The 15571-nt window shown below is 39.0% G+C and overlaps 1 protein-coding gene and 1 pseudogene across 4 annotated transcripts in view; both read left to right on the top strand.

The window, feature by feature from the left end:
* Window positions 1-15571, top strand: part of ELF1 (E74 like ETS transcription factor 1) — a 97979-nt gene that overhangs the window by 55100 nt on the left and 27308 nt on the right. The window lies entirely within an intron of this gene.
* LOC141571459 (U4 spliceosomal RNA) lies at window positions 7253-7369 on the top strand (annotated as a pseudogene).

Here is a 15571-nt window from a genome sequence, read left to right as displayed (position 1 = left end):
GCCCAGTAGGACTTCTTTATATGTTATGGATATTACATCAGTAGCATTCATTATCTTCTAACTAATTCATTGTACAGTTAATAGTTAACTGTCTTTTTGTGACACGAGGCAGATATTTTGTCCCTGTCTGATACAATCATTTAACAATATCTTTATATCTTTTGCCCTAAAGAAATTTTAAATATTTATGTCATAAACATTTACTTTGTTTTTTTGTTTGTTTCTGCTAAGCTTTCCTCACTCCTAAAATTATTAAACATTCTCTTTATATTTTCTTTTAGTATGTTTTATATGTTTAACTCCTCAGTTCAGATGAAATGTTTCTATAGACTATGAGGTGGGGATCTGGACGACTCTTCTCCTACAAATGGGGATGTTGGTCCTTCACCATTTTTTGATTGTTTTACGACTTTCACACTAAGACTGCCATCTTTATTATGTATTAAATTACCATATGTACAGACTTCGGTTTTGAACTTACTAGTGTATTCTACTTCAACTGTTTTTGTATTCTTTCAATATAAGTATCACTTTATAGGTTTGACATCTGGTAAGATACCCTCCCCTCAGAAAAATTGGGGGAGTGGGTAGAGTTCTGAATGAATTTTAGAACTAGCTTGTTAAGTTACATAAAAACTCTGTTGGGAGTTTAAAAATATTTCAAACTTTGAAAGTATTTATGTCTTTTATTCTACTTTATGATTCTGTATTTGATCAGCAGATTCCTCTAAAATCACTGTTCGAAGGCATCAGATTAGAATATATTTCCTGTTTTCAGTTATGGTCTGTGGCTATAAATGTAGTTGTCTAAAGAAACTGACACCATTCGTGTCTGTTTACCACCACCTCGATCATTTTCTCTTGTATCTGTTCATATTCTCAAAATTGCTTGGAAGAACTCCTTTGGGCAGGGATGAGCAGGGGTTGGAAAAGAAATATCAGCATTGTTGGTGCTGCCAAGTCATTAAAAGTCTGCTCTTGCTGTCTGTTCCAAACTGGGAATATTTGTAGCTGAACGAGGCACTTACGTGGGAGAGCAGCGCCATCCGTACTGAGCACCTTCTACCTGCTGGTGCCTCAGTTTCACCTGCTTAATTACACAAGTGTGTTTGCCTGGTGAATGTAGGAGAATAAGAAGAAAGCTGAAGGCTGTGGACGCAAGTTTCTAGAGAGAAGGAATCTTGACTATATGCTCAAATATTCCAGAGTTTAATTTAATGAAAACAGTTGGTAGTGTAATGCTTTTTATAATTTTGGTATTACATCATTTGATGTATCATTTATAATTTTGATATATCATATTTTTTTCAGTTATTTGTTTTAAAAGTAGAGCTTAGTAAATCATAGTTATTTATGCTTAACAGACTTAGCTCACTAGAGAGAAGCTTGGTGACATGCTTGGGAAAGAGAAACAAATATTTGCATAGAATCCCATCACAAGATAAGAAGGTGTTCTTATGACTGCTCTTCTTAGGGTGAAATTGGCTTGCTCTGACAGCTGATTCCTAGAGGCTAATGGGTCAGCTGCCTTGTCTTTTTAACAAGTTGCCCTGTAATTCTCACACTCTGTTTGGGAATCACTACTCAGTGACAGAGGAAAGCCCAGAGTGCTGTGGACACAGAGAAGGGAGCCTTTGATTGTATCACAACTTTGGGAAAGCTTCACCCTGGAAGTTGCATGTGAACCGGATCCAGTTTGTGTGGTGAAGAGGAAGTGTGCAGGCCAGCGGCGTGCACGCGAAGCTTTGATGGCTTTCTCTTGACTATATAGTCAGTCCACACCCCTTGCCTTCTGCTTCGAAACTGCTCATAGTGTGACTGTCGCACGCGCTTTTCTGTTTTGTACCGTCTTAATTTTACCAGCCTACTGTATAATTTTCCCAGATACTTTCCTGCTTCCCCACTGTTTGATCTCCCACATTCATACCTGTTACCTGTTTAAGTTGTAATCATCTTGCAAGATCTTAGGACAAAACCTACTTATTCCAGGAACTTATCCTAAAATCCTCACTTCAGGAATGAGCCATTTGATCTGCTAGCCCTGGATCTCTTGTGAGTGTCACACATTTGCCATATTAAATTTTCATATGCACATTACAAATTTCCCCAGATCAGTGCTCAGCTGCTTGAAGAAAAGGAGTGTCTCCTCCCCTCTCAATGCCTCCCAAACATTTAATACCATTTACAGTACATTTATTGGTTGAGTCTCCTTACAAATTTTTCTTCTTCCTCTTACTTCTGTTGTTAAAATGGTGTGGGATATATGTGCTCAGTTCCAGCCCTGATCAGAGCAGAAGAGCTTGGCGTGGTGGGCGCTGACATCCTGCCCACAGCGCTCTTGACGACAGGAGGCCTGTTTCCACATTCTCACGTAGTGCGTGGGTAGTGTGGCCAGGTCACCACAGTTCCACAACCAGAAGCAAATATTCATGGAGTCTATTTCGAGTACGTGTTTTAAAATGTTCTATTGTATGTGCTAGTGAAAATCACCTCAAAATAACTTAAAAATTGTCACTGAAATTTTAAGTAAAATCCATTAAATGACAGTGATCACATTTATGAAATCTGGTTGGTAGGTTGGATGCTTTTATTTTTCTGTGTACTCTGTTGTAGATTTAAATCGTTTTTCCAAAAAAAGAAAAATCAGAGAAAAGCTAACTTCCAGATAAAAGTTTTCCTATCTGTTGGGAGACTCATTCAAATTACAGAAGGAGTTTTTGACATTGTTGTGTCTTGAGAATGAGGTTGTATTCTGTACACTGAGAAAATACACAGAACATGGAGATCACAGCAAGCTGCCGTTTTTCAGCTGGAATGGGAAAATTCTGTTAGGTCAGGGTTACGTGTACCTGAGTTAGAGTAGAAGGAGTGAGTTCCTCGTGTTCCATGTGTAACTTGTTTAGCACCGGGGTGTGGAGGACAGGAAGCTGGAAGGATGCTGCTACCCGGTACGTGGCCACGGCGGATGCTCTGCTATTTACGTGCAATTCCAGGTTATACGGGCCAGGCTACCTGTTCTGTTGCCCTTGTTTTGAATTTTGGCAGATCAAGCTTATCAGATCCCTTACAAGTTTGGCCATCTGTAAAACTAACATACAGAGGTCCCATATTTCTTCCCTGTAGATCCGGAAAAGGCTTCATCAAAGGAGTGAGGCCTTAGAGCCGCCAATGCCAGCCCGATTATCTTTGGGAAACCTCGGACTTTGGGTAAGGCCCGAGGCCCTCTTCATGGTATGTGACGGGGCACCCCTGCCTGTAGCCTAGTGTGGCCTGGCTTATCTCCTGCCACCTATCAGCAGCTAGGAAGCAAATGGTGATTGTGAAGGAGGAGCTCGTGAGGGGAGAAGTAGAAACTTACTCATACTCTTTTGCAAAGTCTTCCTTTAGTGTCCCCCAGCCATCACACAGAGGCCCAGGGCAGCGTCTTAAAAAGCAATATGGATGAGCTCGTTACGTAGGGTAGGACACAGACTAGAAGAACTCCAGAAACATTCAGGGCTGAATTCTAGTAACTAGTGTCTGCTCAGGACTTTGTCCGACTCACCATGCTGTGTGCTTTATGGGGATTTTCCTATTTGATTCTACAGGAGTCTTATGAACAGGTACTTTCATTCTCACTTTATAGAAGAGTCAAGTGAGGCTCAGAGAAGGGAGTCAATATTTGTGTTTATCCATTCTGTATCCTTTCTCCAAAATGGTATTTTTAATGAGGTTTGTGTTGGTCAGTTTTCTGTGAGGATGGAATTAGCAACCTCTGTTCGCCCAGGAAGTGCTGTCACCTAGAGCAGCTTTGCTAGAGAAATACGGAAGTTAGGACCTCTGATTGCATCTCAGTTTAGCTATGTGAGCTTGAAAATTTTTGCATCCTTTCCATTTCACTTAACACAACACATGAAGGACAAACGATTTTACAGACAGATAATGTTACTGTGTTACTGGCCTTTTTTATTTGTTTTAAAGCCAGGGTCACCTTCAATACTATTTAGGGAATATTGCTGTCCTTTGACTTAGTGAAATAAGAAGAAAGCTGATTGCTAATGGTTTGTTATAGTATGAATTTAGCAAGTGACCCCTCACTAATACGCCTGGCTCTTAATACGCCTAAGGCTGGATTAGTTAGCATACAGAGGCTTCTTTCGTCTTAAAACACAGTAACCCAAATTCTCAATATTAGGGCCATTCTTTTTTTGTTGTTGAAAGAATTATAATGTAGTGACTGGTAATACATTTGTGAGCGAATCTGCTTCATCTGCCCCCATCTAATGTGACACAGAGCGCTGAAGTCTGAGGCAAGCCCTTCAGGGGGAGTCAGGGAAGTCAGGGAAGGAGAATTTTCCTCTCCTAAAAATGATATGTTAGGCGATGAGTTAAATATTTATTATGTATTTCTATGACTTGTGCACTTCCCCCATTACACCTGGTTTCCTGGTGTGGGCAAAACACACCATACCAAAGCAGACCACATTTAGGAAAAACTTCCATTTAGGAAGGCAGCTTCTGGGAAGCTCAGGTAACTGGTAACTCCTCCCCCCCGGCCCTGCCCCGCACATTAGCACATTCAGAAAGAATTTGGTATTAAAGATTAACCTGGGAGGTGGTTTTTTAAAAAAAGTGATTGATTTGTGTGCATATCCAGATAAACTATCTACAACTTCAACATAATATTGAATTCAGAAAATGGATATTTCTTGTCAAATCAGAGTCTGTGTGATGTGGCTCAGGTGTCGGTTGGGGAACCAGGCACTAGCTTTGTGAATTCAGACGAGTTTTTAAATTTCACTGAGCTTTGATTTCCTCCACCAAAAATGATAGAATTACCTCCCAAGGTTCTGAGCATTAAGTGTTTATGTAAAGCTTCAGCTAGAGCCCAGTACAAAGGAAGTAGTCAATAAATGAGGCACTTACTGTGTTAATGACGTGAGATAAATAAAAAATAATAATAAAAAAAGCATTAAAAGTGTTTTGTGTTCCACTGTCCTCTGTATTACTAAATTGTTTTGGACAGTGAGGTCATGAAGGCAAATTTTATGACTTGGATACCAGTTAGACAAATTCATTCAGCTTTTTTTCCTAATGTTTTCTTACTTCTTCAATATTTGAGAATGTGGACTGGCTTGGTTCTAGAATAAGCCAAAAAACTTGTCACTCAGGATTTTAAAATCTGGCAGTTTGATTCTGTGGGGGAGCACTCTCCTTTACAATTATAACATGTTTTTTGTTTGACTTAGAGTTGTTTGGTTTTTTTGGAGTGACTCTAATTTCTGTCCTTGTCTATGATCAGCTGAAACGTTTCCATTTTTGGAAAAGGCTTTGTTGTAGCTAAATTGCCTATATGCAGGAAGGCCTTGCCTCATTCATCCTATGATTTGTACATACATAAGATTCTTGTCCAAGTTCATCTTTTAGAAGTAGCAGTTTCCTCTTTAATTATGATTTTTACTTAAAACTTTATATATAGAATCTGCATGTTTAAAAACATTTATCAATCTGATAGTGACCGCTGTGGTGTGACCCCATCAGTGTGTGAGCAAACATTGAAACCTGGTTAAAATTTACTTCCCAAATATCTTTTTTTTTTTTTTTTTTACCTCATAACTAATTCTGTTTACACTTAGACACACACAAAACAGCCACCAATATATTAAACTTTTAAAGTAGGTACTCTAATAACAAAACTAAGATTGTTTTCAGTGATTATTTTACTCTTTGAAATTCATGGCCAAGTTGTAATTTATCCTGGCTGAAAGAAGAAAAATCTGGGCAAAGACTAAACAAGGCCAATTGTCGTGAAAGACCTAAACTGGGATTAGATTTAACTAAATCAATTCCTCAGGGGTTTACAGTGGAATTTCAAACATTATCTTGGGGAAGTCTGGAGAAAAGACCATTTCACTTAGACCTTCCTATTTTTCATGGTGCAGTGCAAGAGAGGAGCCAGGCTTCTTCAGAAACACTGGCTCTTCTGGAGCCAACACAAGAAAACAAACATTTTTAGCTGTTCCTCATTATCTATCTATCTATCTATCTATCTATCTATCTATCTATCTATCTATCTATCTATCTATCTATCCATCCATCCATCCATCCATCCATCCATCCATCCAGCCACCCACCCACCTATCTATCTATCTGTCTATCTATCTATCTATAGTTTACAGTCTTCTCCACATACAGCTCTGTTCTCACAAAGCACCCTGTGATCCAGTATTCTTCCCATTTTCTGTAGTAGAATATTATCTCATTTATTGCTGGCTAAGTAGAAGAACTGCTATATTAGATTCTGTAACAGATTCCTGGGGCAGGGTTACAACGGCACCCAGAGTATTGTTCAAAATAGCCTGGTTTCTTTACTGAAGTTATTTGGATTCCAATTCTTACTTAATAACATTCTTTGAGGGTATCTATTAGTCTTATTAGCTGTTTATTTTCTCATTAATTTTCTTGACAGTTCTTGATTTGTTCATTTATATTTCTATTAAAGAGATGCAGAACTGTATGGGGATTTGATATATCATTTGGGCATTGAAGTATTTTAAATTTTGGAATGGTGGCAATCGATATTTGATATTTTGTTTAAAATGAAAATGTACTAGTAACAACAACAAAACAAAAAAACTGAGGAAATTGCCAGGGAACAATCCCCACATGTATAAATCTGGCAGGCCCAAAGAGTTTCATGGGCGAGTTATTTTAAATTGTAATGAATCATTTAAACAGTTTTCAGTTCAGAGAGAGAAGTGACCAAATTCGTTTTTACAAAGCCAACACAACACTGATAGCAAAACCTGGCAAAATGCATGCACATCCACTCATGAGAGGCTGATCTCAAGATGGGTGTGTGGTTTATCTGTGAGCTGGTGTTGGTGCCTCTGACCTTGGCCCCGGTCCTGTAGCTGAAATGCATTTTCTCCTGTGGTCCTCACAATAGCCCTGTACAGTACGACATTTTTGTTACCCTCATTTTACGAACGAGGAAGCCTTTATCCAGAGGCATCTCAGCGGTTGAGTGAAGGAATGAGTGTTGCCCTGAAACACCCCTGTAAGGTGACAGCACTGGCACTGGAATTGAGCCCTTGGCTCAGGAAAGCCCAAACTCTTACCCATCGTGTTGGGAGAGGTATGAGATAAAAGGTATCTTGAAGGAAGAAGAGAATCTGGAAGAGTATTAAGTAAGTTGTCTTATTTATAGTAACTATACTGAGATAAGTAGGATTTTCACTTTCTCTCAAATACATTTGTTAAAATTTTTTTTAGCTTTGCACAGTGGCAGTATCGTAGCCAGTGAAGTTTATACGAGGCATGATTATTGCTAATTGAAAAAATTTTTAAACTAGATCCGTGTACTACATTTTTAGTCAAGAAAACTTTTATAAGCTAGACTACCGTGGTGGGCAATGTGTGTTGCAGCTACACAGACTTTTCTGCTGATGGCTAAAACTTCTTTTCATTTTCTTTTAAGATAAAGACTAGAAGGGATAAGACCCCGTAAAGAGAGCTTGAGTTAATCAACGGAAGTATTCTCATTTGCAGATAATGAAGTAGTTTTAATGACAGATTTTCCAAAGTATATGTAGAGAATCTGGCTATGAAGACCCCCTCACAAAAGCTTTGTGCTGAGCCTCGGGAATCTCTTCACAGACCTGGCTCGCTTTGTGTAACCCATCAATTTCTGAATCATTTAAAATATACTTTGGAAATTGGTTACAATGGTAGCCGTTGGGGAGGGAAACTATATGGAAAGGGGACACTACTTTTTAATAGTCTTGGAATATAAGTAAGTTTACATGTTCCCAAAAATAATTTTAAAAAATATCACAGGAACTTGTTTAAAGGATTTTAATTTTGATTCCTTTTGTTTACCAGTCATCCTAATTTTGTGTGTATATATCCCCCTAGATGTGCTATGTCTAGAGATTTTTTAAAACTTTATTACGGTTTATCTGAGTGAATGAAGGAATACCGTCCTAGTACGTGATCTGGTCCTCTCAGCTGGTCTGCTTTCACCTCTGCCCTAGAACAATGCTCAGAGCTTAGAGAACTACGGAACAGTGAATTAAAGTGAATTTTGAAGTTCTGTTTCAACGTCAGATGAACCTCTGCTTTTTAAACTTTTTATTGAAGTATAGCATAAAGACAAAAATATGCACAAACCTAAGTGTGCAGTTTGATAAATCTGCGCAAAGTGAACGTACATAGATACCCAGCTTTTGCTTTCAGTTGAAGCTAAATGGTTGTTCCTGAGAGGAGATGGTTACGTTTTCTGTTCACTAGTTTTCTGAAAGACTATTCTCATTAAAAACAAAACAAAAAGAAAAACCTTGCCTATCAGATTGTAGTAAGCCAAGTTTCCTCCCCCAGCTTTATTGAGATATAATTTACCTAGAACATTATTTAAGTTTAAGATGGACAATGTGATGATATGATATCTGTGTATAAGTAGTAACCCAAGTTTTAAGAGTATTTATTTCTATCTAAATCAAATATTGAAGGACTTTGATCATCGAAATATTTTACTAAATGCTAACTGTATGCCATATAGTATAACATGCGATATTTATGTTATTTAGTTCTTAAAACAGAAGATAGTATTGTTCTTACTTTAGATAAGACACACAAACTCAAGCCTAGAGACGCTGAATAGTTTGCCTGAGCTCCAACTCCCAGCCTGGTGCAGTCCAGCCTTTTTCCAGGTCATTCTGACTCGACCCTGAGCACTTACTGTTACATCCTGTTTTCACTGTGTGTATTTCTGGTGCATTTGCTCCATGGCAAATATTGTTAGATTGTGTCCTGATACAGTAAGGTATTGGGTTTTTGTTTTTTTAAATCAAAGATGAAGTCGTTTCAGAGCAATGTCTTCCTAGGATGAGGTTGCAGCGCAGCGTTCTGATTGGAAGAGAGGGCACAGGAATTTGTTTCCAACATGTGTTTTCATAGCAAGTGCACTGTGTTTAGTTTGTATGTTTATTGGGGTGGCCTTGGCGTGGGAGGAGCCACGGCAGGTGACGGGAGGAGTGAGGCCCTGTGCCACTTGGGTATCTCCTTGCCTTGATGCAGAAAGATGGAATAAATACTTGGAAGTGTGCTCATTGTACACCTGTCTTGAAAAAGGAAGATCTACATTGGGGAAATGTTTAAAGACTATTTTCCAACCTGCTTTTCTTTCAGGAAAACATTTGCTAGCTACCGTGTTTCCCTGAAAATAAGACCGGGTCTTAAATTAAGTTTTGCTCCAAAAGACGCATTAGAGCTTATGTTCAGGGGATGTGATCCTGAAAAATCATGCTGGGGCTTATTTTCCGGTTAGGTCTTATTTTCGGGGAAGCATGGTATTTCATTTTAAGCTATTTCATAGAGTGCCTTGGCAGGATGTTTCCCAGCAGCCACATACCAGATTGAACTCTGCTGTTAGGGAAGGTTGGCACACAGTAATTTGAAAGTACTTTTGCTTTTTTATGTTTAAAACCCTGTTGAATAAAAGTTAGTTAATAGAGTTGGAACAATGAGCCATAGTTTCTTAAATATGAACATAGGGCCTTGGATTGTAGTATGTTGAGGAAATAAGCAAGCCTAGTCAGAGTAGTAACATATTGTATTGTTTAAGGATTGGTCATTTTCCTTCTCTTTTTAAGTTCATGGGATTGCCACATATGTCATCAGCCACACCACATGGTAACTATATAGCGGACAATGTGGAAATTTGGGGAACTGTCTCTCTTTCCTGCTAAAACTTGGTTTGATTTTATTGCTTAAAAAATTGTTAAAATTTTTCTGTTAACTCTTACCCTAAATTTATGTGAAATTAGTGGAAAGGGAAACTGGTATATGTGTTTTTTTTTCTCAGGAGCTGTTAAGACCTTCAATAAAGTTCTAAGACAGTTGAAAGTTCGTTTTAATTTGCTTATAGAAATTGAGACTTTGAAAACTAATCTTTGACAGATTTTAATCCCAAGAAGTCTATCCTCTCTATTCCCACCCATCACTTGTGATTTATTTTGGTTCTATTCCAAAGACAAATGGAAAAATAATCTACAAGTGCCAAACAGCAAAAGATCTCGTAATATAAAATAATGAAACTGTTTGTTGTTTTTGGATTACTAGTGTCTCAGACATTGGCATAAATAGAGTTGACTCACTTTAGAGAATGCAGTTTTGAATCTTACAATTCTTTAGAGCAGTGGTTCTGAGCCCTGCCTGTACGTCGGAATCACCTGAGCACTTCAATGACAGGCCTGGTGACATCCCCAGGTATTCTGATTGATTTGACCCCAGGTAGGGTCAGATATTGATGTTTTTAGATGTGTCCCAGGGTATAGTCAGGGTTGATAACCACTGGTAGAGTTTCCTGAGGTTCGGTGAGACAAATAAAAGGTAATGGAGAAAAGATGCTTAATTACTTAAATGAGGAGAGGTTTTAGAGATAGTTAGAGAATTTTTTTTAAAGTAGGCAGCCAAATGAAATGTAATTATTTTAGTTAGGGCATCAACGGAATGTTAACACCTTACTGTCTTAAAGATCTTATTGCTAAGTATTAGGAATGTGGTCATTTTGTAAATAGCTCTGACCTTCTTGCAGCTCTTCTTGTACATACATTTTGGGGAGGGGTTTGGGTGAAATGATGGAGGAAAAAATCCAAGGTGGGTGGGTGAATAAGGTGGTGTTTAAAGAAGCTTGAAAAATAATGTCTAATCTAAATTTAGCAATGTGGTCATCCCTTGGTATCCACTGGGGATTGGTTCCAGGACCCCCCACAGATACCAAAACCTGAGGACGCTCAAATCTCTTATACAACGTGGTGTAATATTTGCATGTCACCTACGCACACTCTCCCAAATACGTTAAATCACCTCTAGATTACTTAAATAATGCCTAAAACAATGTAAATACTGTGTAAATAATTGTTATGCTGTATTGTTTAGGGAATACTAAGAAAAGCCTGTGCACATTTAGTAGAGATGCAACCATGTAGGCCTGATTACACAGTACACGTCAGCAACAGCGTAACATGTTTTCCGTATATGTTCCAATCTGCAGTTGGTTGAATCTGTAGATATAGAACCCACAGGTATCGAGGGCCAACTGTGATAACAAGACTATATATATCTTTATTGCCATAAGCTGTGGAAGTTATTTAGGGTAGAGCAAGCCAATTGTCAAATGATAAATTGAGTCCTGTTTTGGGTTGAATTGCCTCTCCCACCTTCGGAATCCAATGTTGAACTCCTAACCCCTAGTACCTCAGAATGTGACCTTATTTGGAATTGGGTCCTTGTAGATCTCCTTAGTTAAGATAAGGTCATACTGGGGTAGAGTGAGCCCCTAATCCCGTATGATTGGTGTCCATGTGAAAAGACAGAATTTGGACACAGACACATGCAGGGAGAACTCACGTGAACATGAGGACTGCGACAGACCCCTCCCTCGAGCCCTCAGAAGGACCCAGCCCTGCCAGCACCTCGATTTCAGACTTCCAGCCTCCAGAACTGGGAGACAATACATTTCTGTTGTTTCAGCCGCTTGCTCTGTGGTGCTTTGTTACAGCAGCCCTAGCACACTAATACAAGTCCCAATATTTTATTTGTTTTAATAATTTCAATTTAGTAAAAGTCAGCATTTGAAATTTTGTCATGCCCTCGTTTAAGAGGTCTGAGAACCATTTCTCTAAAGGAGTTTTCGAAGGTGTGGTTATGAGGTACTTAGTTAGGTTCCTGCTCAGACTATAGCCAGTGGCTACTCAATCAGTTTAAAAGGCAGGAATTTATATGAGCCCAGATCAGCAGCTGGAGTTTCTGGAGTACGTATTTTCCTCCCATTTATAGTAACAGAGAGGGAGATTCTTTACAGTCACCTGAGAGGGGTTTCCTAGATGTACAGTTGACCCTTGAATAACGTGGGGGTTAGCGGCACCGTACATCGACAATCTGAGTACAACTTAAGCATGCTCTCCTCATGCGTGTATTCCCAACCCCAGATCGAAAATACTGTTTTCTGCTGTTTGAGATCTGCGGTTGGTCAGTCTATGGAGGTGAAACCCGGGGACACAGAGTGCCGACTGCGTATTTATTGAAAAAAATCTACGTATAAGTGGACCTGCGCAGTTCAAACCAGGTTGGTTGTTCAAGGGTCAACTCTATTTTGTATATACGGATTCAGGCATGTTACCTAAGATTCAGAGTTGGTCCCTTTCTTGTATATGAATGAAGAGCACACTGGAGAAATGAGATGAACAACTCTGAATATACAGAGGGTGCCAAAAATATATATTTATATTTTAAGAGAGGAAAACTATTGAAATTGTAATACTCAATGTATACCGATACCAAAAGATGAATACAAGTCTGCAATGTTTGATGTCTGCAATGACAAGAGGTGCTCAGAGTGGTCCCCATCAGCGTCCAGACACTTCTGATTACGGCGAACTGCTGCTCGAGCAACGGTGACCAAAGCGTCACTTGTACAGTTTGTCGGTACTCCCGCTATTTCAGTGGACTAGAAAAGATGGCCCGTGCCTTTCATGAGAGGAGTAAGTATCTTAGACGAAGACAGCATGGCTAAGTGGGGAGTGACCCTGGGAAACACCTGGGGCCCAAGAGGAGCTGGCGCCACAAAACAGTTTATGATAGATTCGGATTGGAGAAGCCCTGCAAAAAATGTCATTGAAACTCATACCTCAACACCAGTCCTTACCCATGCTGTTCTTAGAAACAGAGCCACGTAAAGGTGCCAGCAACACGACACGTCCACGAGGAAGGCCAAGAGCAGGGGCCCTGGAGTCCGTTTAAGTTAGTGTTCTACCCCTTCCTGGTTGTATGACTGGGGGTGAATTGTTTCCATTCCCCTGGAGCCTGTGTTTTCCCGTGTATAAAACCAATGATCCAGGGTACCTCCCTGGTAGGATTCTGTGGCGATTCACCCGTGGGAAGCAGTGAGCAGAATGCCTGGTGCGTCGTAAGTGCTGATAAATGTGAGCGAATAGCAGTAGCACACGACGCGGCCCCCTCACCCCCTGCATTAGTCCATGTCTTCTGCTGTAACATTATAAACTTACACAGCGTTAGAACCCATGCCTTTAAAATACTCCGTCACAGAACAGGGCCTGGAAGTGCCCTCCCGGGATCTGCTGGTCCTCTTTTTTCATTTAAAATGAGAAAAATAAGGTGGTGCCGGTGGGGTTGAGAAGGCCCTGCCCTGGGTCTCCCGGGTCACAGCCATTCTTTTTCACATGTTACTACCTTCTGAATCACAGAACCATGGGACCCTTTTCATTCCTAATTAAGCTTCAAAGCAAACTAATTTTTTTGCTCTACTTTTGTGTGGTTGGCATTTTTCTTAATAAACAGTTTAAATGTATTAAAATCTTTGGACTGAAATGAAAAATGATTGTTTAAAGCAAATTAGAATATGGTGGATCATACATAGACTGTCTCTGTTAGAGAACAAAAAGCTGGTAACAGTGGTTGCCTTTGGAGGGACTAAAAGTCGTGTTAATTATATGGTATATGACAGGAGTTCCTGAAACCTGTAGATTCTGGAGGAGAATCCATTCCTCCACTTACAGGTAGTGGGCTACGACAAGGAGGTAACAAGTACCTGCAGTTATTTGGAACTCGGGGACTAGATTCAGATAAAATTTTGGAGATGTCCCTTGTAATACCCACACTCTTAACGCCCAAATTCAGGGGCCAAATAGGTTTGGAAAGGGAGGAGTGTTTTAGTTTCCTTTGGGTGAGGACTGTTCCTGTGAACAGCATTGACGTGCTTCTGTCTCAGACTTAATGGGTGCCTTGGGTACATTTCTCAACCTAAGTCCTCATGTGCCAATGGCTGGAGATGGTAAGCCCTGTCCCTACCTGGTGCATAGGGTTTGGCAGCATAAAATGAAGTCGTGTGAAAATTAACTCAATTCTAGGCTCAGCCTTGTTAAAAGACGAGACACTTAACTTGAGCTGTTAGGAGAGAAGTGTCTATTTACACAGGCACTTGGTGTTTGTGCTAGGTCGGATCGCTTGTGCAGTTCACTTCTCAAAAAAAAGAAAGGGAAGGCCAGATAGTCAACTATACATTGGACACTTTATAATTATGTGTGTGTGTGTTTTATAGTGTAATGTTTGAGCCCTCCTACTTTCTGTTTCAAAACTCATGATTTGGAGAGCCAGTTGACTTCTTACTTCCTCTTTTCTGAAACAGGAAGAAACATTTTGAAATAAAATGATCCAAATGTGTTTTAGGGTTATTACTCTTAAGTTTCAGAGCACAGCATTCATGAAAGCATGGATAGCGTCTGTTTAGCACCTGTGGTATCATATGTTTAATTGAAGTAGGTAAATTCTTGCAAAAGAAGTAATAGTTAATCTCAGTGTGAATTAGGGAACAGAACATTAATTTCAAAAGATTGAGGCTGCTTAGTTATAATGAAACCATAAATAACGTTTTTAATATGGCAGACTTACTCAAGGAAAGTAACAGAACTGAAATTGTTATCTGTGGCCAGTAACTTTTTCTTACCTTTGTAGTGGATAAGCTTGGGGACATCACCCTAAGTGATCAAAGCTAATATCACTAGTACTGGGACAGAAAGCTGTTTTGGACCTCCTGGTATGATGTATTTGAAAGAACACAACATTACTTCTTTGGTATTCTTGCCAAAAACGCAAACTGAATCTAGTCATGAGTTAATATCATACAAACCCAAATTGGGGGATATTTTACAAAACAAATGACCTATACTCTTCAAAAGTCTGAATATCATGAAAGACTAAGAAAACCGAAGAACTGCTCCAGATGAAAGGAGAAGAAATTGTTCCAGATTAAAAGTTGTCATGAAGAAACATGATATTTATTAAATGAAACCTGTGATCTTAGACTGGATCCTGAATCAAACATTTTTTTTTCATTTTTTTTAAAGGACATTAATGAGATAATTAGAGAAATTTGTATAAGATCTATAGGTTAAGCAGTAGTACTATATCAATGTTACTTTCTGGTTTTGATCATTGTACTAACTTTATGTAATATTCATGTTTTTAGGGAACATATACCGAAATATTTGGGGCTAAAGGAGCAGTATGTCTACCACTTGCAAACAAATCGTGAAATATATATATAAATGTAGAAAGAGAATGGTAGCCGTGATTAAGTATTAACATGTTGCGTACGGATCACGAGAATCTTCACGAGGGATTTAAACCCCGCCGTACGCAACGTGTTAAAATGGGAAATATGGATGAAGGTTGTAGGGGAATTCTTTCTACTTTTGTAACCTCTTAAAGTCTTAAATTAAAAAAAATAGAGTAACTTAATGAAGTTTGTCACGAACTAACTCATTTCTCTCTCTCTTTTTTTTTTTTTTTTCGTACCACTAGTCTGTTTATTGCATATTACTGGTTTAGGGGATGATGATTTGCAGAGAAATATTAATATGAAAGTGTGGCAAATGAATAATGCCATTACAAAATGACGGGTAGAGCAATGTAAAAGGAGTTGATAAATGTCAAAGCATTTTTACTATATTTGAAAAGTAATTCTTTACAGATAGCCCTCATTATTACATAGTATTATGATTCATGTATA

Source organism: Rhinolophus sinicus, chromosome 16 (genome assembly GCF_057876585.1).
Source record: "Rhinolophus sinicus isolate RSI-liver-muscle chromosome 16, RSI-T2T, whole genome shotgun sequence".
NCBI classification, from domain to species: domain Eukaryota; kingdom Metazoa; phylum Chordata; class Mammalia; order Chiroptera; family Rhinolophidae; genus Rhinolophus; species Rhinolophus sinicus.
Note: the sequence above shows the minus strand (reverse complement) of the source record. Positions and strands in the feature narration are given on the sequence as shown.